This window comes from Vipera berus (assembly GCF_964194415.1).
Source record: "Vipera berus genome assembly, chromosome: W".
In the NCBI taxonomy this organism is placed as follows: Eukaryota; Metazoa; Chordata; class Lepidosauria; order Squamata; family Viperidae; genus Vipera; species Vipera berus.
In genome coordinates this window covers 26,406,879-26,432,361 of record NC_138210.1, presented here as the reverse complement: position 1 = coordinate 26,432,361, position 25,483 = coordinate 26,406,879, and the positions used below count along the sequence as shown (strand labels likewise).

At 45.6% G+C, this 25,483-nt stretch overlaps 1 pseudogene across 1 annotated transcript in view; it reads left to right on the top strand.

The window, feature by feature from the left end:
• The window catches only part of LOC308676250 (microtubule-associated protein tau-like), a 296,383-nt pseudogene extending 287,916 nt beyond the window's left edge, over positions 1 to 8,467 (top strand). Inside the window, exon 5 of the transcript in view lies at positions 8,252 to 8,467. The product of the transcript in view is annotated as a microtubule-associated protein tau-like (transcript). The remainder of the gene's footprint in view (positions 1 to 8,251) is intronic.
• The last annotated feature ends 17,016 nt before the right edge of the window (positions 8,468 to 25,483 follow it).

The following is a 25,483-nucleotide window of genomic DNA, read 5'->3' as shown; positions in this document are numbered from 1 at the left end:
CACAACATACTCTTTTAAAGGCACCTCATATATTTCTTGTCTAACTGGTGAAAGGAAAAATTAAATACTTTCTCTGGTTTCACACTTGTTATCTAGAGAGAGTATGCTGATCTGGGATTGATATTGAACAATACCCCTATTCTCTTAGAGCAGTGATGGCGAACCTTTTAGAGACCAAGTGCCCAAACTGCAACCCAAAACCCACTTACGTATCGTTGCATGCCGGGTGGGCGTGGCCCATTGGGTGGGTGAGTCCCATTGGGTGGGTGTGTCCCATTGGGTGGGTGTGGCTGAGGTGGTCACAGCAGACTGGGTGGGCGTGGCCAGGGTTGGTGTGGCCACCTTGATGTTGCTCATGGGGAGGTATGCCTGTGGTGGCCAGGCAGGGTTGGGGGAGATCCAGGGGATCACTGGTGGGTGGGATGGTGGGCAGGAGGCTCATCCTATGGGGTGAGGCGAGGTGAGGCAGGGGGCAGGGCAGGGGTGCCATCGCGGCAAGGAAAGGTGAGGCAGGGGCCGGGGCAGCTGCTGCCTGACACCATTGGCCACTGCACACAGCGAGCGCATGGGGGCGAACTGTGTCCATCAGCAGCTGCAGCCTTGGTTTCAGTGTGACATGGCTGTTTGCCACCTCACACGTTGCACCCAATGCGGCTGCCATGAGGCTGCGGAACAAGCCGGGTGGAGGTAAGGAACCGGTATACCGGTTTCTTACTGCCACCCGGCTTGTTCCACAGCCTCATGGCAGCGGCACTGGGCAGGAGGCAGCAAATGGCCAGTCTCAGCGCAACGTGGCTATTTGTCTCTGGCCACGGCCACTTACCGCCTTGTGCATCGCACCCACCCCGTTGCAAATCTTTCCAGAAACTCACCGCAAAGGACGCCCGGCAGGAAGGATGCCAGCACAATTCCCAGGAGCCAGAGGGGTGCTTCATGGCAGTGGCACTGGGCAGGAGGCGGCAAACAGCCAGTTTCAGAGCGATGTGGCTCTTTGCCTCTGGTCGCAGCCATTTGCCACCTCACGTGTCGCACCCAATGCTGCTGCTATGAGGCTGCGGAACAAACTGGGCAGAGGTAAGGAACTGGTATACCTGGCATATTGCACCCAATGCTGCTACAATGCGGCTCGGCCAAAAGCGGCCGTGGAACAACTGGGACAGGTTTCGCCCTCACCTGTCCATTCAGCTACAGCTTTGGTCTCTCTGTAGGCAGAGCTGCAAAGTTCTCTTCTCTGTCAGAGAACTTCGCAGCTCTGCCTATAGAGCCACCAAAGCAGCAGGTGGAGCACTGAAGGCTTGGGGAGGGAGGGCGCTGTCAGGGCATTGGCAAGAGCAACGCGTCTGAGCGGAAAGTGGCCTCGGAACAAGTGGGGCAGGTAAGGAAAGAAATCCTTGCTCCCCCCAGAAACTGCCTTTCTTTCCTTACCTGACTTCTAGCCCCATGCTGTTGCTCCTTTGCAATCTGCTGCCACTGCCGTGTGCAAGGAAACAAAGGTTTTTTGGGGGGCAAAAAGGTCTATCAATCAATTCCAACTTTGCAATCTTTCACAAGAAGTTGGAATTGATTGATTGACCTTTTTTCCCTCAAAAAAACTTTGTTTCCTTGCACGCTTCAGCACCCTCCCTCCCTGAGCCTCAGGTGCTCCACCTGCTGCTTTGGTTGGCCTGCTGGCCCCCACCTCAACACCCTGCCCATCGCCGCCCAGCACAGCCACCCCAGGGCTGCAGGAGCTGTCTGATGACTCAGGGCACAGCACAGAGGCAATGCAGTCAGCTAGCAATTCAAACAGTTCTTTTATTGCTCCCAATTTTTCCCAAATATTCCCACATTTGCTGGCAAGCCTCCAACAAAAGATCACACACACATCCCTTGAGCCAGCTCTGGCTGAAAATAGGTTCAAATACAGGTTGATTAGCATAAGAAAGTACTCAAGGCCATAGAGATAACAAGGAAGAAAAAATAAACTTAGAGTCTGTTTGAATCCTAGCTTGCCTGAACAGTTTTCAAAAGAGAGAAACCGAAATACAGTCTGAGGTCTTTAAACATCCAAGCAATGTGGTCAGTCAGTCCAATAGTCAGGGTTTCCAGGTTTCCAAACAAGAGATCAGCAACAATACACAACACTCCCACAGCATCTCCTTAAATCTCAAACTCCAGGTGTGCCTTGTGGAGTGGGGTGGGACGCTCTCCTCCCAAGTAACTGAGCCTGCCTGCATTGTTCCCTTCTTCTCTCCACTCTCTGTGTTCTAGGATCAGGTGGGGGTGGGCCTTGCTCATCGCCTGAACTCTGTCTCCTCTGTTCATCCTGTCCCAATCCTGAAGGGCCCTGGCCTGCCTCAGCCTGCTCTTCCCCACATTCCTCTGAAGCCACAGACACCTCTCCCTTGGCCTCCATAGGGTCCTGTTCCAGCTCATGTTCCTCCTCAGATTCAGGCTCAGATGGAGGCATGACACTATCCCCCCGCCCCCCGCAGAACCCCCTCCCCCAGGACCATGCGGATGGGGACGTTGCGGGAACCGGGCATGAAAGCCGTGGACCAGACGAGGGGTGTGAATGGTGGCAGCATTGACCCATGAGAAGTCCTCTGGTCCATAGCCTTTCCACGCCATGAGGTACTGAAACCGGCCCCGCAAATGACGGGAATCCCAAATAATGTCCACTTCATACTCCACGTCTCCTTGAGGGGTTACTGGACCTAGCGGTGGTGGAGCCAACCGATGTGGACAGTTGGCCGCTATTGGACCTAGTAATGACCTATGGAAAACCGGGTGAATCCGCATGGTCTGGGGCAATGACAAGTGAAATGCCACAGGATTGATCACCGCTTCAACTGGAAACAGCCCCAAGTAGCGGTGATTGAGGTTTTTTTGACGGCCATGCTGTGGGCAGATACTGCGTGGTCAGCCAAACCCAATTTCCCACAGATAACAGAGGGACATCTCGATGATGATGATCGGCGATTCGTTTCTAATCCTCCTTGGCTTTCTCCAGCTGGTGTTGAACTACTTGGTGCACAGCTTTCAGCACTTGGAGGAACTTGTCCATGGCCGGAACTGGGGAGTCATACAGAGCCAACGGGAAGAGCCATGGATGGAAGCCGTAACTGGCAAAGAATGGTGACACATGGGTGGATGCATGCTGGGCGTTGTTATAGGCGAACTCTGCCACAGCCAGCAGCTCTGTCCAATTGTCTTGTTGGGTGTTGCTGAAACAGCGCAGGTACTGTTCCAAGATGGCATTAACCCTCTCTGTGCCCCCATCAGTTTTGGGGTGTTGGGGAAAGGACAAACACGCCTGTACCTGCAGTTCCGTGAGTAGGGTCTGCCAGAAGCGTGCTGTAAATTGAACACCCTGATCTGACATGACTAAGTCCGGTAATCCATGCAGCCAAAATACATGGGCGATAAACAACTGGGCCGTCATCTGTGCTGTAGGGAGACCCACACACAGAATAAAATGGGCCATCTTGGTGAGCATATCCACCACCACCAAGATGGTTGTGGCACCCTTGGATGGGGGTAACTCAGTAATGAAGTCCAACAAGACCACCTCACATTGTATTTCTGGTGTGGGTAGCAGCTGTAAGAGACCAGGGGGCGCACCAGAAGCATGCTTGACCTGTCGACAGATGCTGCACGATGCCACATAGCTTCACACCTCATGCTGGAGTCGTGGCCACCAAAACGTCCTGGATACGAGGTGGAGTGTTTTGAAGACACCAAAGTGACCCGGTGATGGACTATCATGACATTTTTTCAGGATGATGCCACGGAGGGGTCCCCCAGGAACGTAGATGTGGTCTCTCAAACACAACAGGTCATCCGTGTACATCCAAGGGGTCCTATTTCCCTCATTGTCAGCCAACTCATGACGTTGAGCTGCCACAAACGGATCCTGCCACTGCGCCTCACGAATTCTGATCCATAGGTCCACGGGCTTCTCTGTGGCTGCCAACTGTTCCAAAGGTATGACCGTTCTGGGCATGATTTTGTCCTCCTTTTGGGTGAACTTGGGCTTCTGGGACAGCATGTCCACACACTGGTTCTGCCCGCTAGGGACATATGTCACCTGAAAGTCGAATCTTGTGAAAAACAGTGGCCATCGCACCTGTCTGGCAGGCCGTAGGTGCTCTAGGTTCTGATGGTCTGTTCGAACCTCGACTTGGTGACGGGCCCCCTCTAAGTGGTGCCACCATGTCTCAAAAGCAACTTTGACTGCCAACAGCTCCTTGTCCCATATGGTATAATTCCATTTGGGTGCCGACAGCTTCCGTGAATAATAGGCACATGGGAACAATGTACCTGTGGGGACATAGACTATGGGTAAAAAAAAAAGTTCCATCAGACTTTCTAACTTCTTGAGATCACGCAAGAAGTTAGAAAGTCTGATGGAACTTTTTTTTTTAATCCATAGTCCCACAAACACGCGGCGAAGGCTGAGAAGTGAATGGAGAAACGGAATGCAGCTGAAAGGCAGGTTAGTAAAAAAAACACTTGGGAAGGTGGGGGTGGGCGTGGCAACCTTCCCCTGCATGGGTATTGATGCAGGTTGCTCATGGACGAGAGTGAAGGCCTAGGACTGGGGTGACGGCGCACGTGCCCACAGAGAGGGCTCTGCGTGCCACCTGTGGCACGCATGCCATAGGTTCGCCACCACAGCCTTATACCATTTCAGACAAATGGCTGTCCAACCTCTTCTTAAAAATGTCCAGTGATGGAGCACCCACAACTTCTGGAGGCAAGTCATTCCACTGATTTATTGTTCTGTCAGGAAATTTCTCCTTAGTTCTAGGTTGCTTCTCTCTTTGATGAGTTTCCATCCATTGCTTCTTGTCCTGCCTTCAGGTGCTTTGGAGAATAGATTGACCCCCTCTGTGGCAGCCCCTGAGATATTGGAACGCTACTATCATGTCACCTCAGTCCTTCTTTTCATTAAACTAGACATACCCAATTCCTGCAACTGTTCTTCATAAGTTTTAGTCTCCAATCCCCTAATCACCTTTGTTGCTTTTTTTCCTGCACTCTTTCTAGAGTCTCAACATCTTTTTTATATTGTGGTGATCAAAACGTGATGCAATATTCCAAGTGTGGTCTTACCAAGGCATTATAAAGTGGTATTAACATGTCACATGATGTTGATTCTCTCCCTCTGTTAATGCAGCCTAGAACTGTATTGGCTTCTTTTGCAGCTAGAATAGCTGTGCTTGATTATATCTTTGGTCCTATACTTTGAGGGACATGGTGGCTCAGTGGGTTAGGACACTGAGCTTGTCGATCAGATGGTCGGCAGTTTGGCTGGTCGAATCCCGAGTGCTGCGTAACAGAGTGAGCGCCTGTTACTTGTCCCAGCTTCTGCCAACCTAGCAGTTTGAAAGCACGTAAACGTGTAAGTAGAAAAATAGGGACCACTACGGTGGGAAGGTAACAGCATTCCGTGTGCCTTTGGCATCTAGTCATGCCGGCCACATGACCACGGAGACGTCCTCGGACAAGCGCTGGCTCTTCAGCTTTGAAACGGAGATGAGCACTGGCCCCTAGAGTTGGAAACGACTAGCATGCATGTGCAGGGGAACCTTTACCTTTACCTTTACCTTTACCTATATTTTGAGAATACATGAATATCATATTTTTATTTATTTTTTATTTTAATTCCATTTATATCCCGCCCTTCTCCGAAGACTCAGGGCGGCTTACAAGCTTAGCAGTAGCCTTCATTCTATGTATATGCCTACTTATTAGGGCTTTCACACACAACCCAAGCGGCATTATTACAAAGTCAGCTTAATTGCCCCCAACAATCTGGGTCCTCATTTTACCTACCTCGGAAGGATGGAAGGCTGAGTCAACCTTGAGCCTGGTGGGACGCGAACCTGCACTAATTGCAGGCAGCTGGTATTACTTAAGGAGGCATTAGCCCACTGCTCCACCAAGGCTCTTTAAATATAATGAAACTAGCTACAGTTAGGGAGTGGTAGCCCATTCACAAAATGGCTGTCAGTTTGTGTAACCAGTCACCAAATGCTAGTTGGCCAGAAACACTAGGTGAGGTTATTCCTGGCCATACACATAGTCCTCATTTAACAACCACTCATTCAGTGACCATTCAAACTTATGATGGTATTGAACAAGTGGTAGTTATGACTGGTCTTCGTACTCATGACCAGCACAATATCCCCATGGTCACTTGATTGCAATTTGGGCACTTGGTGCCTGGATCATGATTACAATGTCATAGCATCCTGCAGTCACATGATTGCAATTTACAACATTCGCTGCTGGCTTCCCACAAGCAAAGTTAACAGACAAGCTCACAGGAAGTAGGAAGTTGCAGTCATGTGAGGTCCTCAATGATCACATGTGATTCACTTAACAATGGCAACCAGGACTGCCAAAACTGCTGTTGCTAAGTGGTGCAGTCACGTGGTTTTTCAACTTACGGCCATGGCACTTAATGACAAAGTTTCAGGTCCACATTAGTGGTGTTAAGTATGGACTACCTGTAATTTGCTCTGGGCAAGTGAGAAAGGTTTAATGTAGACACACTGTAAGATTATGTATCTCATCCCACCTCCAGATTTCTTTTTAAGGGAAATTGAAACTTTGAAACATGTCCATTGTTATATTCAGCATCTCCTTTTATGCCTATTGAATATGTGGAAGGAAAGAACACTAGTAGATTCAGAAGAAATTAGAGAATGATGAGAGTGTCCCCTTCACATACTTTATCTTAATTGTGAACTGTAGAGAAAGTGCATACTGCATAGGGGAATAATTGTAGAAAGAGTTAGAAATACAATAGACCAACTGAAAGCAATTAGACTTTATTATTAGGCACCATGACATATTTCACTTTCAGTTATTTCAGTGAATTAGCAATAACTGAGACTGGGTCTGACCCAGACTGTATTTTAAGTGTTACAGTCCATTGAACTGTATATGAAGAAAAGGTGGTGAGGAAGGTACAGAGGCCTGCCATTTTGGCCATAGTTCTTTCCTTTATTGCTTGTTTCAAAGAGATGCTGCTCAGTTTTTGAATATATGATAAATTAATGATCTTTTCTACAGGATAGGCTGCAAAAAAGGCTTGAGCATGCTGGTTTATTAAGTCACTGCAAGTTAATAGTCCTTAATGAACTACTTCAGCAACAGCCATCCTTTGAGGGATTCAGAGTCGAGTCAATGTTATATGACTTTTCTTCCTTAGCTGTTAATTCTCCATCTTCATTTACTGTGGCTTTTCATAGTTCCTGCTGCTCTGTCCTTCAGTTCCATATGTTCCTCCCTCTCTGTTTAAAGTTTTGGTTTCATTTTCATCTTATTTGATGATGCTATTTTGCATCCCACTGACCTTCACCCACGTGCAGAGAGAGAAGGGAAAGAAGACATAAATGGTGTACAAAACTGCTCCAATAAGGTTGGCCTTCCTTCTCCCATCATGGAGCCCTCCATCCTCATGGAGAGCCCTACCCTCCCTGACTTGCACCCATATGATGTCAGTAAGTAGTTACCTGTTGTCATAAGTTTTGTAAGAGCAAGAAGGGAATTAGATGCCCAAAGCTTGCTGGAACAACTCCATTCCTATTCTGTTATTTTCTGTTTTTCTGGTTGGAAAAAATTACCAGTACTGAATTAACTGGAGTTTGTTGAGGAATGCTCAGCTTTGACATTAGGCTGCCTAGTTTTTATAAGAGGCAGGGATTCTGTACCTTTTAATATTGGGTTGGATGAACAGATAGGTGGGTGCAACTGGAGTGGCAGAGGTAGATTGCCTTACTTGAAGAAGGCAGGTTGTGCTTGTGGAAGCAGCCTTTGCCTAATTTTTAGGGCTTTCCCACCTCAGTTTCTCTTGTGCTACAGCCAATCCTATTCACCACCCCCACCACCCCTCAAATTCAACTGCAAAGTGTTTTAAGGAGGCTTTGTGCATCTAAATCTTGGGTCCAACCTATTATACCAAATTCAGATCAGCATAGTATTTCCTACAAGATATTCCCTTGGGTATGGAAAGCTGCTTTTGTAAGAAGTTATTTTTGCACAAAGGTTTGTATCTTAATCTGGGTAATTTGCAGTATGAAGTTTATATAGTAGTATGTCAGACACCCCAGGGTTTCCTCTTTAGGATCACACATTAAAATATGAGAATATTTCCACTGAGTAAACCATTTTGGCTCTACCAACATATGACTGCAATGGGTAAGGTTTTAATTCCCTGTCTCATCTGTCCTCACCATTCCACCTTGTCTCATTTCAGATTGAGAGCCACAAGCTGACCTTTCTTGAGAATGCCAAAGCCAAGACTGATCATGGAGCTGAAATTGTCTACAAATCACCCATTGTTTCTGGAGATGTTTCTCCACGTTGCCCTAGCAATGTCTCTTAGAGTGGAAGCATCAACATCGTGGACTCCCCTCAGCTGGCCACTTTGGATGATGAAGTGTCTGCTTCCCTGGCCAAGCAAGGGTTGTGATTGTGTTGAAGCGCATGGAGTAAGAAGACAAAAATTAACTCTGGCCTTTCTTTCTGTTCTCCCCCCCCTCTTCATTCCCACATCATTCCTATTTATTTTAAATTAATGTCAACTCTTAAAAAATCTTCTCGCTCTCCTTCCTCCAGTTATACATTCATCTCTGGTCTCAGGATTTCATAATTGTTAACAACTTGGAAGCAAAGATTTCCATGGTATATTGAATAAGCTATTTAAAATAAGCTATTTTTAAAGTCTCCCACATCATTTCACCCCCTAACCCCAAACAAAAAGAAATGTAATTGATTACCAGATAAACCTGTGACATTTTAAATCTCAGTCTTGGGGATGTAAGATGGTATCTTGTGCTGTACATGCTTATTACTTGGCCAAGTTTTTTTCCCCATTGAAATTTAAGACACAGAAACCTCTTGACAACCTTAAAGAATCATTGCTACTGATTTAGTATAGAGGTTAATACAGGTCTATATATATTTCCACTGTACCTTTTATTTCAAATGTTTCCTCCTGCTGTAGTTGGAAAGCTAGGCTTTAGTATTTCACCTTTGAAGGAAGAATTTTCGTAAAGGCTATGTTACATGCACACCCATTCTTTTTGTTACTGAGAATTTTTGCGAACCAGGTGTAAGTTCAACATGACTGCATGCATTGGATAGGTGGTAGGGTGATAGCTTATCTATTTTCCGTTTCTTCCTAAAATTAACCATTTGACTTTAGGTTACATACTCATGCGTAAAATAATTGGACTTAAATTGCCTCCTTAAATCCTAGGTTCTTTTAATTTTAATGGATGTTAGCATTCCAGAATAACAGAATAGGATAGAATAGAATAGAGATGGAAGGGACCTTGGAGGTCTTCTAGTCCAGTCTCCTGGTCAAGCAGGAGAACCTATACCAGCTTGGACAAGTGACTGTCTAGTCTATTCTTAAAAATCTCCAGTGATGGAGCGCCCACTATTTCTGGAGGCAAGCTGTTCCACTGGTTAATTGTCCTCACTGTCAGGAAGTTTCTCCTTAATTCCAGGTTGCTTCTCTCTTTGATCATTTCCAACCATTGTTACTTGTCCTTCCCTCTGGTGCTTTGGTGAATAACGTGACCCCCTCTTTGTGGCAGCCCCTCAAATACTGGAATACTGCTATCATGTCTCCCCTATTTCTTCTTTTCTTTAGAATAGCCAAATCCAAGTCCTGCAGCCGTTCTTCATATGTTTTAGTTTCCAGGCCTTTGATCATCTTAGTTGCTCTTCTCTGAATTTTTTCCAAACTCTCAACATCTTTTTTGTGATATGGTGACCAAAATTGGCTGCAGTATTCCAGGTGTGGTCTTACTAGGGTTTTATAAAGCGGTACTAATACTTTCTGTGATCTTGATTCTATGCCTCTGTTTATACAACCCAGGATTGTATTAGCTTTTTTTGGTTTCTGCTGCACACTGCTGGCTCTTAGTCAAGTGATCATCCACAAGGACTCCAAGGTCCTTCTCACAGTTACTGTTTTTGAGCCAGGTCTCAACCAATCTGTACTTGTACCTTTGATTTTCCCTGCCTAAATGTAAAACTTTGCTTTTCTCCACATTGAAACTCATTTTGTTGGATAGGGCCCATTGTTCAAGTTTGTCAAGATCTTTTTGGATCCTAAGTTTGTTTTCTGGGATGTTGGCTACTCCTGCCAGTTTGATGTCATCTGCAAATTTGATGAGTTCCCTCATCTAAGTCAGGGCTTTTCAATTGGTGGTACGCGTACCACTGGTGGTACGCAAGCACCTGGCTGGTGGTACGCAGTGTCGCCTTCCTCCCCCCCGCGTCATGCCCATGCACCGGCCTTGCTGCGTCGACCCGCCGGGAGCTCTCCATGGACTGGAGCCTGTCGGTGGAGGTCGGGGCTGGCCGTACGCGCTGATCAGCTGGCGACTCCGTACGGCCGACCCCGACCTCCGTCAATGGGCTCCAGTCCACAGAGAGCTCCCAGCAGGTTGATGGCTTCCCGGCGGCAGCCCCGGCCAGTGAGGAGGCTGGGAGGGAGGTGGCGGCCCAGCACTGGGGCTGCCAGGGCTCAAGCGCCAGGATCAGCACCGCTTTGCAGCTGATCGGCTCCTGATTGGCCCTGTGCCCACTCCTCTCCCATCGCCCTTTGCAGGCCTGCCGTAGAGCTGGACGTGAAGCGCCCAGGGAAGGAGCCATGGAGGCGGGTGGGAGGGTAGTGAGTCCCCTCCGAAGTGAGGCTGCGGAGACTCCGCATCCTCCCAGGCTGCGCTCCGTCTGCCCCCTCAGCGCCACGCCTGTCTTCCGTGTGGCTGCTGCCACCGCCGTCCTTTTCCAACAGACACGTCCCCAAGGAGGCCGTTGGGCACTACCCACCCAGCCTCAGGCTCTACCCCACCCCACTGCTGCCATCTGAGGGTGGATTTCTGGCCTCCCTCTGCACGTTTCCGATAAGGAGCAAGGCCCCTCGCACTTTCTGAGGCAGCCAAAGCCTGCATGGGAATGAACGATCTTTATGGAAGCAAAATAAGCCCAATTTCGGGACTTTAAGGTTGGTGGAGGAATAAAAAGAACTTCTTCAAATATGATCAAGTTAAAAGAAAAAAAACAAGGAAGGAAGGAAAGAAGAAAGGTAGGGACAGTGGGAGAGAGGGAGGGAAGGAAGGAAGGAAGGGACAAAGGGAGAAAAGGAAGAAGAAAGGTAGGGATATTTGCCCTTCAGAGTATAAACAGTAACATGCCTATTGAAAAGTTTGGTTTTCCTCCTGCCCACTCACAATAGTAAGTACCCTGCAACCTGATAGAGGGAGTGAGGGACAATGGAAGGGAGGGAGGGAAGGAGGAAGGGACAAAGAAAGAGGAAAGAAAGGAAGGAAAGAAGGAAGGAAGGAAGGGACAATGGGAGAGAGGGAGGAAGGAGGGCACCCACCCCAGTCCCACCCCCCTCCACCAGAGACCCATGGATTCCCCCCACACAGGCACCCTGCAACCTGAGTGATAAGCTGCCCCCCCGGCCATTGACTTTGCTTGTCAAAAAGTTGCAAAAGGAGATCACGTGACCCTGGGACACTGTGACCGTCATAAGTATGAATCAGTTGCCAAGCATCCGAATGTAAATCACATGACCCTGGGGATGCTGCAACAGTCATAGGTGTGAAAAATGGTCATAAGTCACTTTTTTCAGTGCCATCTTAAGTTCGAACAGTCACTAAGTGAATTGTTGTAAGTCGAGGACTACCTGTACTTTATCATTTTTTTTCCTTTTTTTTTTGGTCAAGTTTTTGACACCTTGCTGGGCGACGTGGTAGTCGGACATTGCCTTATCCTAAAAGTGGTACAATGGGTGAAAAGGTTGAAAAGCCCTGATTTAAGTCATTAATGAAGATGTTACATAGTGGGTTCTTGTAGGCAATGACCAGACCGAACTGATGCAACATGATTTATTGCAAGAATAACAGAACTGGGTTGAAATGGCAGACTGACAGATATTTATACATGCCACCACTAGGCGGTGACCAATCAGATTCAAAGCTGGTTTTCCCACTCAAATATGAACTTCAATCTCCCTCCAAAACAGTTGGAGGTATATTTAAACAAAAACACATAACGGTCAATATCAATACATAACACCCCTTCTCCCTGGATAAGTCAACCCCCAATGCATTTTGTGTACATAATCTTACGGTTTCTTTCAGAGCACTGCAAAACTGTTTGGGGCTCCTGATCAACCTGCCATTCAGCCATTCCCAGTAGACCCATGCACCAGGTAGACGGGTGCCTCTGTGTTCGGGTGTACCGGGTAGACCTGTGCCACTGTGCTCATCCATATCACTGGCTGGCAAACACGGTTCGCTGTTCTGCGTTGAATCAGGTTCAACTCTTACAGTCTCTGTGGGCCTGGCCGAATCGGGAATGTCCACTTCCCTATGCAAGTCAACAGTTCTCTCGACTTCAGCTCCCGGACTCTGACTTGCCAGCCGCTGCTGCAATTGGTCAGTGTGGTGCTGGACCACACGACCAACGTCCAGGGCCACCTCGTAAGATAGTGGCCCTGACAACTTTGTCACAATAGCAACCACCTAAGGTGCCCCCTGCCCATAGTTTCTTGCCCAAACAGGCTCACCCAAATGTAAATTCCTCGGAGGCTTGGGTTGTGAAGTTTCTGCAGCTGCTCTGTCAGGATGGAGACAGTCCAGCTTTGTCATTAGTTGATGACCCCATCTCAGCTCGGTTGGGCTGTGACCTGTAGCAGCACTCGGCGTCGTGTGCTGGCATAAAAGGAAATCTGCCAGGCGATGGTTCCAGTCTCCCATTGTTAGTGTTTTCAGGGACTCTTTTGTAGATCTCACCAACTGTTCAGCTTGGCCGTTGGAAGCTGGATGAAACGGAGCTGAAGTGGTATGTCTAATCATGTTGGCCTTGAGGAAGGACTGGAATTCTGCTGCCATGAATTGTGCCCCGTTGTCAGACACAATGACATCTGGCAAGCAATGCATAACAAAAAGTCTGCACAGTTCCTGGATGGTCCTGGCAGTAGTCATAGATTGGACAGGTACTACCTCTAGCCATTTTAAATAGCTATCCACAACAATGAGGAATACCTGTCCTTGAAATGGTCCTGAAAAGTCTATATGCACGCGAGACCATGGCGTTTGCGTGGTCTCCCAGCAGTGCACTGGTGCTTGAGGGATTTCTGGCCGAGTTTCTTGGCAGACCCTACAGCTCCTTACTTGAGCCTCAATATCTTTGTCTAAACCTGGCCACCACAAGTAGCAAGTGCCCTCATTCTGATGATGCTGGGATGTCCCTCATGCAAAGATACTAAAACTCTGGCTTCCATTGTAGGCGGAACGATCACCCTGCTTCCCCACAATATGCAACCCTTGTGGGCTGACAGCTCATCCCTTTTGTTGGCATAACTCTGGAACTCTGGACTTGGCCTGTTTTCTGGCCACCCCCTCAACACCCAGTTCAAAACGCAACTGTTTTGTCAGTGGCAGTTTCAGCGGCCACATCTCCCATGTGTAGGGGCATTTCAGGAAGATCCATGATTGCCAGGATGCGAGTTGCTGGAGCTGGGTTTGGATCTGTTTGAGGCAAAGGCTGAGTGCATCAGCACTAGTCCTTGCCCGGTTTGTGGACTAGCCTGTTTGTGGACTAGCCTGTATGAATAGGCAGCCATAAAAATTGACCAACGCAGCATCCTCGGTGATAGGATCTGCAGAGTCTGCTTGTCTGCTGTAAAGAGGCCGAGCAACAGGTTGTGATCTGCAAAAATGGTGAAGGGCCACCCATATACAGTAGGAAGTCATGGAATTTTTAAATTCCTGCTACAATATCTGTGCATAATTTCTCTCTGCTCTAAATAATGTTCTAGAGTAATAAGCTATAGGAGCTTCACGGCCATCTGCCATTTTATGGCTTAGAACTTCTCCGATGCTGTACGGTGATGCATCACATGCTAAAATCATGGGCAGTTTCTCATTAAAATGTGCTTACACGGAGTTAGACAATAGCAGTGATTTGACTGCTCTGAATGCTTTATCGTGGGTACTTTCCCACACCCAGAGTGCTTTTTCATGTAGAAGATGATGGAGTGGCTTGGCCAATGCTGCTTTGTGTAGCAGGAATGAGTGATAAAAATTTAAAAGTCCCAGGAATGCCTGTAACTCCCCTTTTGACTTAGGTCTTGAGGCTTGTTGGATAGCTTTTTTAAGCTTAGCTTCTGATGGGTGGATACTGGCGGAATCTATCCAGAATCCCAAGAACTCAGTAGAATCCACTCCAATCTGACACTTTTCTTTCTTTAACTTCAACCCCGCTTCGCGAAATCATTGAAGCACTGCTCTGAGCGATCTGCAAGTACTGCCGCAGATTCACCTGCAATCAGGACCTCATCATAATAAGGGCAGACGCCTGGTATATTTTTAAGTGTCCATTCCATAATGCTTTGGAACAGTCCTGGGGCAACACCCCAAACTGCAGGCGATGAACTCTGAATGCCCCTCAGTGAGCGACGATTGTGCCTCAGCTGTGTCATCAACAGGCAGCTGTTGGTAGGCTTGTGCAAGGTCGAGTTTGGTGAACAACCCCCTTTAAGTGATGCTAGGATGTGACTAACCACTGGCACTGGGTAAGCGTGTTGCTGTAGTGCCTTGTTGATTGTGCACTTGTAGTCTGCACAGATACGGACGTCCCCATTAGACTTCACTGGGGTCACTATCAGAGTCTCCCACAGGCTACTGTCCACGGATGGAAGCACTCCCTGTTGTCCAATTCTGCATCGATTTTTGGTTTAAGCGCAAACGGCACTCTGCGTGGTTTTATTCTGATTGGCGTGACAGCCGGATCAAGATGAAGGGACATGGGTGCCCCTTTATACTGTCCTAAGCTAGGGCTAAGCACATCAGCATACTCCTGGCATACTGCAGCCAGGTCGGCCGTCTGGGTACAATTTATGCCAGTTACTCGGATGCCCAGGGCCTTGAACCAGGCTAGTCCAATTAGACTTGTACGTTGTCCTTGAATGACCACAACGTTGAGGGGACCCTCAAACTCTTTGAACCTGACTCTGTATGCCCACAGAGCAATGGTAGGAAATTTTGCTGGGTAATAATCTCTTTCCAGCCTAGTTCATGGCACCCATTTGGACTGGAATGAAAAAAAACAGCTTTGTACCCTTTCTAGGATAGTTGGGCACATCTTCCTGCATAATTCATGATTGTAATGGTTGAGCCAACATTCAGATAGGTTCGAGTTCTCAGCATGTTCTAGTTTGATGCTTCATGTGACCAAAGGTAATCATGCTAAACTCAAAAGGTGGTCTACATGTGACTGGTCAGCAGCAAAAATTTACAATTGTGAAAGCTGAAAGGTGCAGGGCTTTCAAGAAAACTGGTTTGCTCTGGAAGCAATTTTTTTAACATGTTGATCTGATTTCAAGTCTTTTCATTTTTAACTTATGAAGGCCAGGACACCTTCCTAAACAAGAGTGGGTATCCCTGGCAAAAAGAAACATTTTGTTTCAATTAAAAGGTAGAGCTAGTGCTGTATCATTTGCTTTAGGATGTTTAACACCTATCACATTCTGGGGGAAGGGTAGAGGAGCAGCAGGTTGAAAAAATAACAGTTGACTTTGTCAGCATTACCCTTTTCATTTACTGTAAACCATGTTCATCCATGGCACCTGCATCCCTTTTAGTACAGAGATTGATTAAAGGTCATTTGTTCAATCAGTTCAAAATGAGGGCTAAAGCTGCAGTTTCCTGTTTTTTATATGTAAATCAATTATCTGAATCAGGTGAAGAAAGTTTTGCTAAGCAGAACTTGTGGGATCTGGTGGGGAGAGTAGCTAGACAGAAAGTAATGTATAAGAACCAAGTAGGTATTTTACTCCAAGATAGAGCTCAAGTGGAAGAGAAGATTTTGCAGAGGAGTCATCTCTACATCAACACTTTTCAGTCATTTAAAAGCCTGTTGTTACTGCTGTAGTTAAGTTAAGGTGGTAGGATTATTCTTTTTAAAATCAAAATGATGAAATAGGAGAATCCTTTCACTGAGAAGCTATAGTATATACCAGGGGTCTTCAAAGTTGGCCCTTTTATGACTTGTGGACTTCAACTCCCAGACTTCCTCAGCCAGCATGACTGGCTGAGGAATTCTGGGAGTTGAAGTCCACAAGTCATAAAAGGGCCAAGTTTGAAGACCCCTGGTATATACTATGCCCGTGTGATTTTTTTTTTTTTGGCTTACATTTGAGGACTTTGGGCTGGAAAATCTTGACAACCCTCTTCAGCATTGAACAGTGAAGAGCAGTCATGCTGTACTTCTAGAAAAAACATTGGTCCCCAAGTCCTTTTTCAGAAAATAGGCCTGGCCCCTGTTCATTTTTCCCCCCAGTGCTTAAACCTTTCTCTTTCCCAAGCATTGCACACACATTTAAGTGTTCTGAATTCTTTTCCCTGACCTCTTAGCCATTTCCTTTGATCATAGGTCCTGTTTCCTAGCTGGATTTTCATTGTCTTTGTGTCCTCCTAGTATTCATTTTCCTCCAGATGGCAAGAACACATGGTGGTTCCAGACCAAAGCCATTTTAAACTGACTGGCTTATGTTTTGTTTTGGTATATAAATATACATATCTAGGCTTTAAAGGTGTTGGTTTTGACAGATTGGTTTTGAAATTAAAATGATAATGGGGCTTTATTACATAAATTTGTAAGTAGGGACACTGGAGTTTGAAAGACACCATAATTCCTTTTTAAGTTTTTCTGGGTTGGGGAAACAGGGAGGGAGTGGAAAGGGCATGAGATCTCCATATGGTCATCTTCGCTTAGCTACCTGTTTGTGACTGTCAATGGTGTATATGTGTGTTTTAACAATTGGTTTACACTTAACGTTGCTGTAAAAGTGGATTTGGAAATAAAAAGTCATTACTACAATATTAAATGTATTGTCTTTGTTGAGGAAAACCTCTACCAAACTGCCATTAATAAAAGCTTGAAGACTCAATATAATCACCAGGAATTAACCCTGTCTCAAAGGCAACTTTCCTTTTTACTTTTGTTGAAAGGATGGGATGGTGCTCAAGCCATGCTGATTAAGGTGAGTTACAGGACTGTGACTGTCTTTCCACCTTCCATCTCTTGCAGCATTAATTTGCCCATTCCATAGATGGCACTCACTTTCATTAAGTTGCTTTACCTACCATAGAAAGTAATACTAAGTTGGAAGGGACATTGAGGTCATCTAATCCAACCCCCTGCTCAGGCAGGAAACCCTATACCATTTCAGGCAAATGGCTGTCCAGTCTCCTCTTAAAAACTTCCAGTGTTGGAGCATTCACCACTTCTGGAGGCAGGTTGTTCCACTGGTTAATTGTTCTAACTGTCAGGAAGTTTCTCCTTAGTTCTAGGTTGCTTCTCTCCTTGACTAGTTTCCATCCGTTGCTTCTTGTCCTGCTTTCAGGTGCTTTGGAGAATAGCTTGACTCCCTCTTCTTTGTGGCAGCCCCTGAGATATTGGAACACTGCTATCATGTCACCCCTCACCATTCTCTTCGTTAAACTACACATACCCAATTCCAGCAACCGTTCCGTATATGTTTTAGCCTCCAGTCCCCCAATCATATTTGTTGCCCTTCTCTGTACCCTTTCTAGAGTCTCAACATCTTTTTTACATTTTGGTGACCAAAACTGGATGCAGTATTCCAGGTGTGGCCTTACCAAGGCATTGTAAAGTGGTATTAATACTTCATGTGATCTTGATTCTATCCCTCTGTTAATGCAGCCTAGCACTGTGTTGGCTTTTTTGGCAGCTGCAGCACACTGCTGGCTCATATTTAAGTGATTGTCCACTAGGACTCCAAGATCCCTCTCACAGTTACTACTATTGAGCAAGGTACCACCTATACTATACCTGTGCATTTGATTTTTCCTGCCTAGGTGTAGAACCTCACTTCTTTCACCAATGAATTTTATTTTGTTAGATAGCACCCAGTATTCGGGTCTGTTCAGATCCTCCTGTATTTTAAGCCTATCTAATGGAGTATTGGCTAATCCTGCCAGCTTGGTGTCGTCTGCAAATTTCATGAGTTCCCCATCTATCCCCTCATCCAAATCATTGATGAAGATGTTGAATAGCACTGGGCCCAGAACAGAGCCCTGGGGCACCCCACTACACACTTCCTTCCATGTAGATGCAGTTCCATTGAGGACCACACGCTGAGTACAGCCTGTCAGACAGCTACAAATCCATCTGGTGGTGATGCTATCTAACCCACATTTTTCTATCTTATCAAGTAGGTTGTGATCTACAGGTGAAACTCGAAAAATTAGAATATCGTGCAAAAGTTCATTTATTTCAGTAATGCAACTTAAAAGGGAAACTAATATATGAGATAGACTCATTACATGCAAAGCAAGATAGTTCAAGCCGTGATTTGTCATAATTGTGATGATTATGGCGTACAGCTCATGAAAACCCCAAATCCACAATCTCAGAAAATTAGAATATTACATGCAATCAATAAAACAAGGAGTGTACATAGAATATCGGACCTCTGAGAAGTATAAGCATGCATATGTACTCAGTACTTGGTTTGGGCCCCTTTTGCAGCAATTACTGCCTCAATGCGGCATGGCATGGAAGCTATCAGCCTGTGGCACTGCTGAGGTGTTATGGAAGACCAGGATGCTTCAATAGCGGCCTTCAGCTCTTCTGCATTGTTCAGTCTCATGTCTCTCATCTTTCTCTTGGCAATGCCCCATAGATTCTTTATGGGGTTCAGGTCAGGCGAGTTTGCTGGCCAATCAAGCACAGTAATCCCACGGTCATTGAACCAGGTTTTGCTGCTTTTGGCAGTGTGGGCAGGTGCCAGGTCCTGCTGGAAAATGAAGTCAGCATCCCCATAAAGCTCGTCTGCGGAAGGAAGCATGAAGTGTTCCAAAATCTCCTGGTACACGGCTGCATTGACCCTGGACTTAATGGAGCACAGTGGACCAACACCAGCAGATGACATGGCTCTCCAAATCAACACAGACTGTGGAAACTTCACACTGGACTTCAAGCATCTTGCAGTGTGTACCTCTCCATTCTTCCTCCAGACTCTGGGTCCTTGGTTTCCAAATGAGATGCAAAAGTTGCTCTCATCAGAAAAGAGGACTTTGGACCACTGAGCAACAGACCAGGTCTGGTTTTTTTTAGCCCAGGTAAGACACTTCTGATGTTGTTTGTTGTTCAGGAGCGGCTTGACAAGAATACGACATTTGAAGCCCATGTCCAGGATCCGTCTGTGTGTGGTGGCTCTTGATGCACTGACTCCAGCCTCAGTCCACTCCTTGTGAAAGTCCCCAACACTTTTGAATGGCCTTTTCCTGACAATCCTCTCCAGGCTGCGGTCATCCCTGCTGCTTGTGCACCTTTTTCTTCCACACTTTTCCCTTCCACATAACTTTCTATTAATGTGCTTTGATACAGCACTTTGGGAACATCCAACGTCTTTTGCAATTACCTTTTGAGGCTTTCCCTCCTTATGGAGGGTGTCAATGATGGCTTTCTGCACAACTGTCAGGTCAGCAGTCTTCCCCATGATTGTGATTCCTACTGAACCAGACTGAGAAACCATTTAAAGGCTCAGGAACCCTTTGCAGGTGTTATGGCTTAATTAGCTGATTAGAGTGGGACACTTTGAGCCTAGAATATTGCACCTTTTTACAATATTCTAATTTTCTGAGATTGTGGATTTGGGGTTTTCATGAGCTGTAAGCCATAATCATGACAATTATGACAAATCACTGCTTGAACTATCATGCTTTACATGTAATGAGTCTATCTCATATATTAGTTTCCCCTTTTAAGTTGCATTACTGAAATAAATGAACTTTTGCACGATATTCTAATTTTTTGAGTTTCACCTGTACTTTATCAAGTGCCTTACTGAAGTCCAAATAAATTATATCTACAGCATTCCTTTGGTCTACTAATTCTGTCACTTGGCCAAAGAATGCAATAAGATTTGTCTGGCATGATCTGTTTTTGACAAACCCATGTTGACTTTTAGTGATGACTTTGTTTGCATCAAGGTGTTCACTGATTTGTTGTTTGATTATCCTTTCCAGAATCACTTCCCAAAATCCCTGCTAAATCATGAAATCACGTCTCTGAAAAAGATACAATTTCTTTGAAATAGTCAATGGTTTCTAAGTTACTAAAGCTCATTTAAAGATTTTACAATCCAAAAATGGAAAACCATTGCATTATCTCTGTTGTAATAGCTTTCCCTAATTCTCTGAATATCTTACAAGGTATTTTCCCCCTTGTATTGCCAAAACAAAATGTAGCACTTAACTTTTACATTTTTAAAATCTTTTTTTAATAAACACACATTGGTGCTTTGGCCAACATAATCAAGACATTAAACAAAGATCAGCTTCTCTGAAGAAAAATGTTCCTATATAACAAGTACATTACACAGCTTGAAGCAGGAAAAGAAATATTTACAAAATACAAGGTGGGTTTTATTTTTCTTTTCTGTAGATTTCTTTTCCTTTATAATGCTAAGATGGTTATTCAGAATTTTCAACCCTATAAACAGAAAAGCACTTAATGCAGAGGGATATAGTAGCATTGGGTTTTTCCTTTTTTAAAAAATTGAGAATTGTGGGGAAAACCCCCAACCATTAAGCAGTTTAGCTACTATTTTGTTACAATTAAGAAATGAGAAAAGGGTTCCCCCCTTTTGGGGGGGGTGATGTGTTTAATACAGAAGACAGACACAATGCTTAACAGGACAGGGACCAACAGCCACACTGCTAAGGTCAGGAAAATGTTACAATGGATTGGTGTGCAAAACATGGGAGTGACAAGGGATGGGAAGTGATGGCAGTGGCCTCTTTAAATTAAAATCAATTCAGATTTGTTCAGCTTGGCAAGAGTCAGCTCAAGTCATTTTTAGGAAAGAAACCGTGACTTAATTTCCAAAAACTTGTAAGCTGAAATGGAGTTAAGTAAGAGGTAGTGGTAAAAACAACATCCAATCTTTCTCTGGAAAAAACATTTTGTTACTCAGACATATGTTAAAATTTAAGATGCAATCTCAGCCAACGCATAGACTATTTTTAATGGTGGAAGAAAAGGAACAATGAGATTATACCACACTCACAATATGGCTTGTGGATCTGGGGTGGCAAATTGTTGAATCCTGTGGCATCACTCCCAATACTTAAAGCTCAACACTACTGTATTGCAATCTATTAGCTGAAGATATATAACCTACAGCTTTTTCAAACTAATGGCCAGAATGCAAAAGAAAAAAGGAAACACAGAAGTGTTCGTAATTAGCAGGGAAAAAGAAGAGAGTAACCCTAGATCAGGGGTGTCAAACTGCCAGCCCCTGGGCCAGATGCATCATGCTGAAACTGTGCCCACCCCATTGCCAGCAATGGAAAAAGTCACGATACATCGTGACACATCACGTGACGTTGCGAGTTTGACACCCCTGCCCTAGATCATAGCCAGCAAAGAAAATGCATGGAAAAATGGTTCCTCTTGAAATGGGAATGGTTGCCAGCCTTTTTCCCAGTAATCTGCCATAAAAAAAGCACAATATGAATAAAATGTAACCTAAGCATATCCAGGCTGATTATGGAAAATTGCTTTTTTTTGCACAACTACAGTGAGGGAAATAATTATTTGATCCCCTGCTGATGTTGTACGTTTGCCCACTGACAAAGAAATGATCGGTCTATAATTTTAATGGCAGGTTTATTTTAACAGTGAGAGACAGAATAACAACAAAAAGAAATCCAGAAAAATGCATTTCAAAAAAAGCTATAAATGGATTTGCATTTTAATTATTATTTGATCCCCTATCAATCAAGATTTCTGGCTCCCAGGTGTCTTTTATACAGGTAACGAGCTGAGATTAGGAGCACTCTCTTAAAGGGAGTGCTCCTAATCTCAGTGTCAGGTTTCTGAGGTATGGGCTTTTCAAGTGACTCTGAGGCATTGTTTACCTTAAAAGTTCTTTATTAGCCTAATACACCGGCAAATGCTTGCTCGAAGGAAGCTGGAATCTGAAATCTCCGCCCCTTGCACAATATATTAAAACACAATTCTCCACCTTTCTAATTTTGTCATTAATCATATTCTCCAATTAATTTAAAGAATCAGTTTCCCTTCCGTTAGAAAACCCGCCAAGGTCTTATCTTCTCTAGTTAGAGATGGCCTTGAAAGGTGCAATCCTACTCGTCCTCCCTCCCAACCTTAAATTAAATCTCTTGTCAAGCAATAACATTCGATGTTACCAGCGTTGACATCTGGCCCCCCTTACAAAAAGGACAGATCCTGTAATGTAAACAAAACACAAATTAGGAGCTGGCTTTTGGTTTGTTGGGGTGTTTCTCATGTGTGGGAGGCTTTTTATAGCGGGCGAGCTGGACATCTAATTTCACCGCTGCCTGGTACCATTCATGCAGCTGGTCGGGTACAGCTCAGTAGATACATGCCTGAGAAAGGTGGTCGTCTAACCCTTCTCTAAAAAGATGAATTATTGATTGCTCAGGCCATCTCTATCCGACCTGCCATCTTTCGAAACTCCCTCACATACTCTAGGGCAGGCCGGCCAGCTTGCTTTATCTTATGGATTTGTTCTTCTGCATGGGTCCTCAAATCTTTCCCTCAGCCCCAGGAGGAAAAGGTGGGGGTCCTCCAGTTCAGGGGCCTGCTCATTAAATAAATTGTTCAACCATTCAGATGCTTTTCCCTCTAGGCTGGATGCAATCACATCGACCATTGCACCCGGGTCCGGGTAAGAGTGACCCCAGTGATTCAAGTGAGAGCGTACTTGGTTGAGGAAAAAAATCAGTTTCTTTGGGTCCCCATCAAAGGTTGCTCTGAAGGGTGGGCTCATCTTTGCTTGCTGGGGCCCCCATTGCTGCTGGCCCCACCCTAGTTGTTGGTTCAATGGCTGCTGGGGGCCCCATTGCTGTTGTTGTGCCCCCAGTTGCTGCTGGCCCCCTCCTGGTTGTTGATTCACCAGCTGCCAGGGCCCCACCTGCTGTTGTTGTCTCCAGTTGCTGCTGGCCCCACTCTGGTTGCTGATTTAATGGCTGCCCGGGCCCCCCCTGCTGCTGGCCCCACTGGTCCTGCTGTACATTTAGGGGTTGCACATTTGGGTCCTGCTGCTGCCACCCTTGCTGTTGTCCTCCCACCAGCTCCTGATCTCCAGGCTTCTGCTGTTGCAAGGCTTCTATTAGCTGGGGTAAGCTCAGAGGTTGTTGGTCTTCCACTTGTGGGGACTTCCCAACCTCCCATTGCTGCAGAGGCCCCAGGCTGGGGTCCTCTGTCTCTATGGGTCTGGAGGGCTTGGCAGGGGACTCCTGGGTCTGGCAGGCAGTCTGATCTGCAGACAGGACTTTCCACTCACCCGAGTATTCAATCTCCCTCCATTATGGGATCTTCCCCAACTCTTTACCAGACTGCCTCCCAAACTTGGAGACAGTGACGGGAGGTTGGGACTCCCTAATTAGTTTAAAAAGTAGTGTGGATTCCAGCTTGATGTCAGGTTTCCAACGTATGGGCTTTTCAAGTGATTCTGAGGCATTGTTTACCTTAAAAGTTCTTTATTAGCCTAATACACCAGCAAATGCTTGCTCGAAGGAAGCTGGAATCTGAAATCTCTGCCCCTTGCACAATATATTAAAACACAATTCTCCACCTTTCTAATTTTGTCATTAATCATATTCTCCAATTAATTTAAAGAATCAGTTTCCCTTCCGTTAAAAAACCCGCCAAGGTCTTATCTTCTCTAGTTAGAGATGGCCTTGAAAGGTGCAATCCTACTCGTCCTCCCTCCCAACTTTAAACTAAATCTCTTGTCAAGCAATAACATTCGATGTTAGCAGCGTTGACACTCAGCCTGTTGCCTGTATAAAAGAAACCTGTCCACAGAAGCAATCAATCAGATTCCAAACTGTCCACCATGGCCAAGACCAAAGAGCTGTCCAAGGATGTCAGGGACAAGATTGTAGACCTACACAAGGCTGGCATGGGCTATAAGACTATCGCCAAGAAAACAATTGGTAACACACTACGCCGTGAAGGACTGAAATCCTGCAGTGCCCGCAAGGTCTCCCTGCTCAAGAAAGCACATGTACAGGTCCATCTGAAGTTTGCCAATGAACATCTGAATGATTCGGAGAAGTGGGTGAAAGTGTTGTGGTCAGATGAGACCAAAATCGAGCTCTTTGGCATCAACTAAACTCACCGTGTTTGGAGGAGGAGGAGGAAGAATGCTGCCTATGACCCTGAGAACACCATCCCCACCGTCAAACATGGAGGTGGAAACATTATGCTTTGGGGGTGTTGATCTGCTAAGGGGACAAGACAACTTCACCGCATCAAAGGGATGATGGACGGGGCTATGCAGGGCTTTTTTTCTCATAGAACGCTCAGAATGGAGTTCCGGCACCTTTTTTGGATGGAATCTTGTAGGGTAGGCAAGGTGGGTTGTATGACATGTGTGAGTTCCGGCACCTTTTTCTTTTACAAAAAAAGCACTGGGGCCATGTATTGTCAAATCTTGGGTGAGAACCTCCTTCCCTCAGTCAGGGCATTGAAAATGGGTCGTGGATGGGTATTCCAGCATGGAAATGACCCAAAACATACAACCAAGGCAACAAAAGAGTGGCTCAAGAAGCAGCACATTAAGGTCCTGGAGTGGCCTAGCCAGTCTCCAGACCTTAATCCCATAAAAAAAATCTGTGGTGGGAGCTGAAGGTTCGAGCTGCCAAATGTCAGCGTCAAAACCTTAATGACTTGGAGAGAATCTGCAAAGAGGAGTGGGACAAAATCCCTCGAGATGTGTACAAACCTGGTGACCAACTACAAGAAACATCTGGCCTCTGTGATTGCCAACAATGGTTTTTGCTACCAAGTACTAAGTCATGTTTTGTGAAGGGGTCAAATACTTATTTCACTCATTAAAATGCAAATCAATTTATAACTTTTTTGAAATGCATTTTTCTGGATTTTGTTGTTATTCTGTCTCTCACTGTTAAAATAAACCTACCATTAAAATTATAGACTGATCATTTCTTTGTCAGTGGGCAAATGTACAAAATCAGCAGGGGATCAAATAATTTTCCCCCTCACTGTATACTTCCTGTTTAACATGGAGAGACTGTCTCTGAAGCAACAGAGAACCCCAGAACAGATCAAGGTCACTGGCGAAGAGCTTCTTGCCACTCACAATGGGAAGCCATCCCTTAAGAAACCAAGTGATTTTGAGAATTTGCACTGCAAGTGCTTTCCAGTGGGGGGGGGGGAGGAAGAGGAGAAGGTCTCATTCAAGAAGCAGCACTTTTCACCAACACTTTCACTACAATCTTAAGGGTGAGGGATGGCACTATGATGATGTGATTGATGGTGGTAAGTGAGGGAAACAGACACTAAACAGCAAAAGAAAAAACAAATGAAAATACCCTTTCACCAGAGAACCAATTCCAGGGTTAACCAGCCA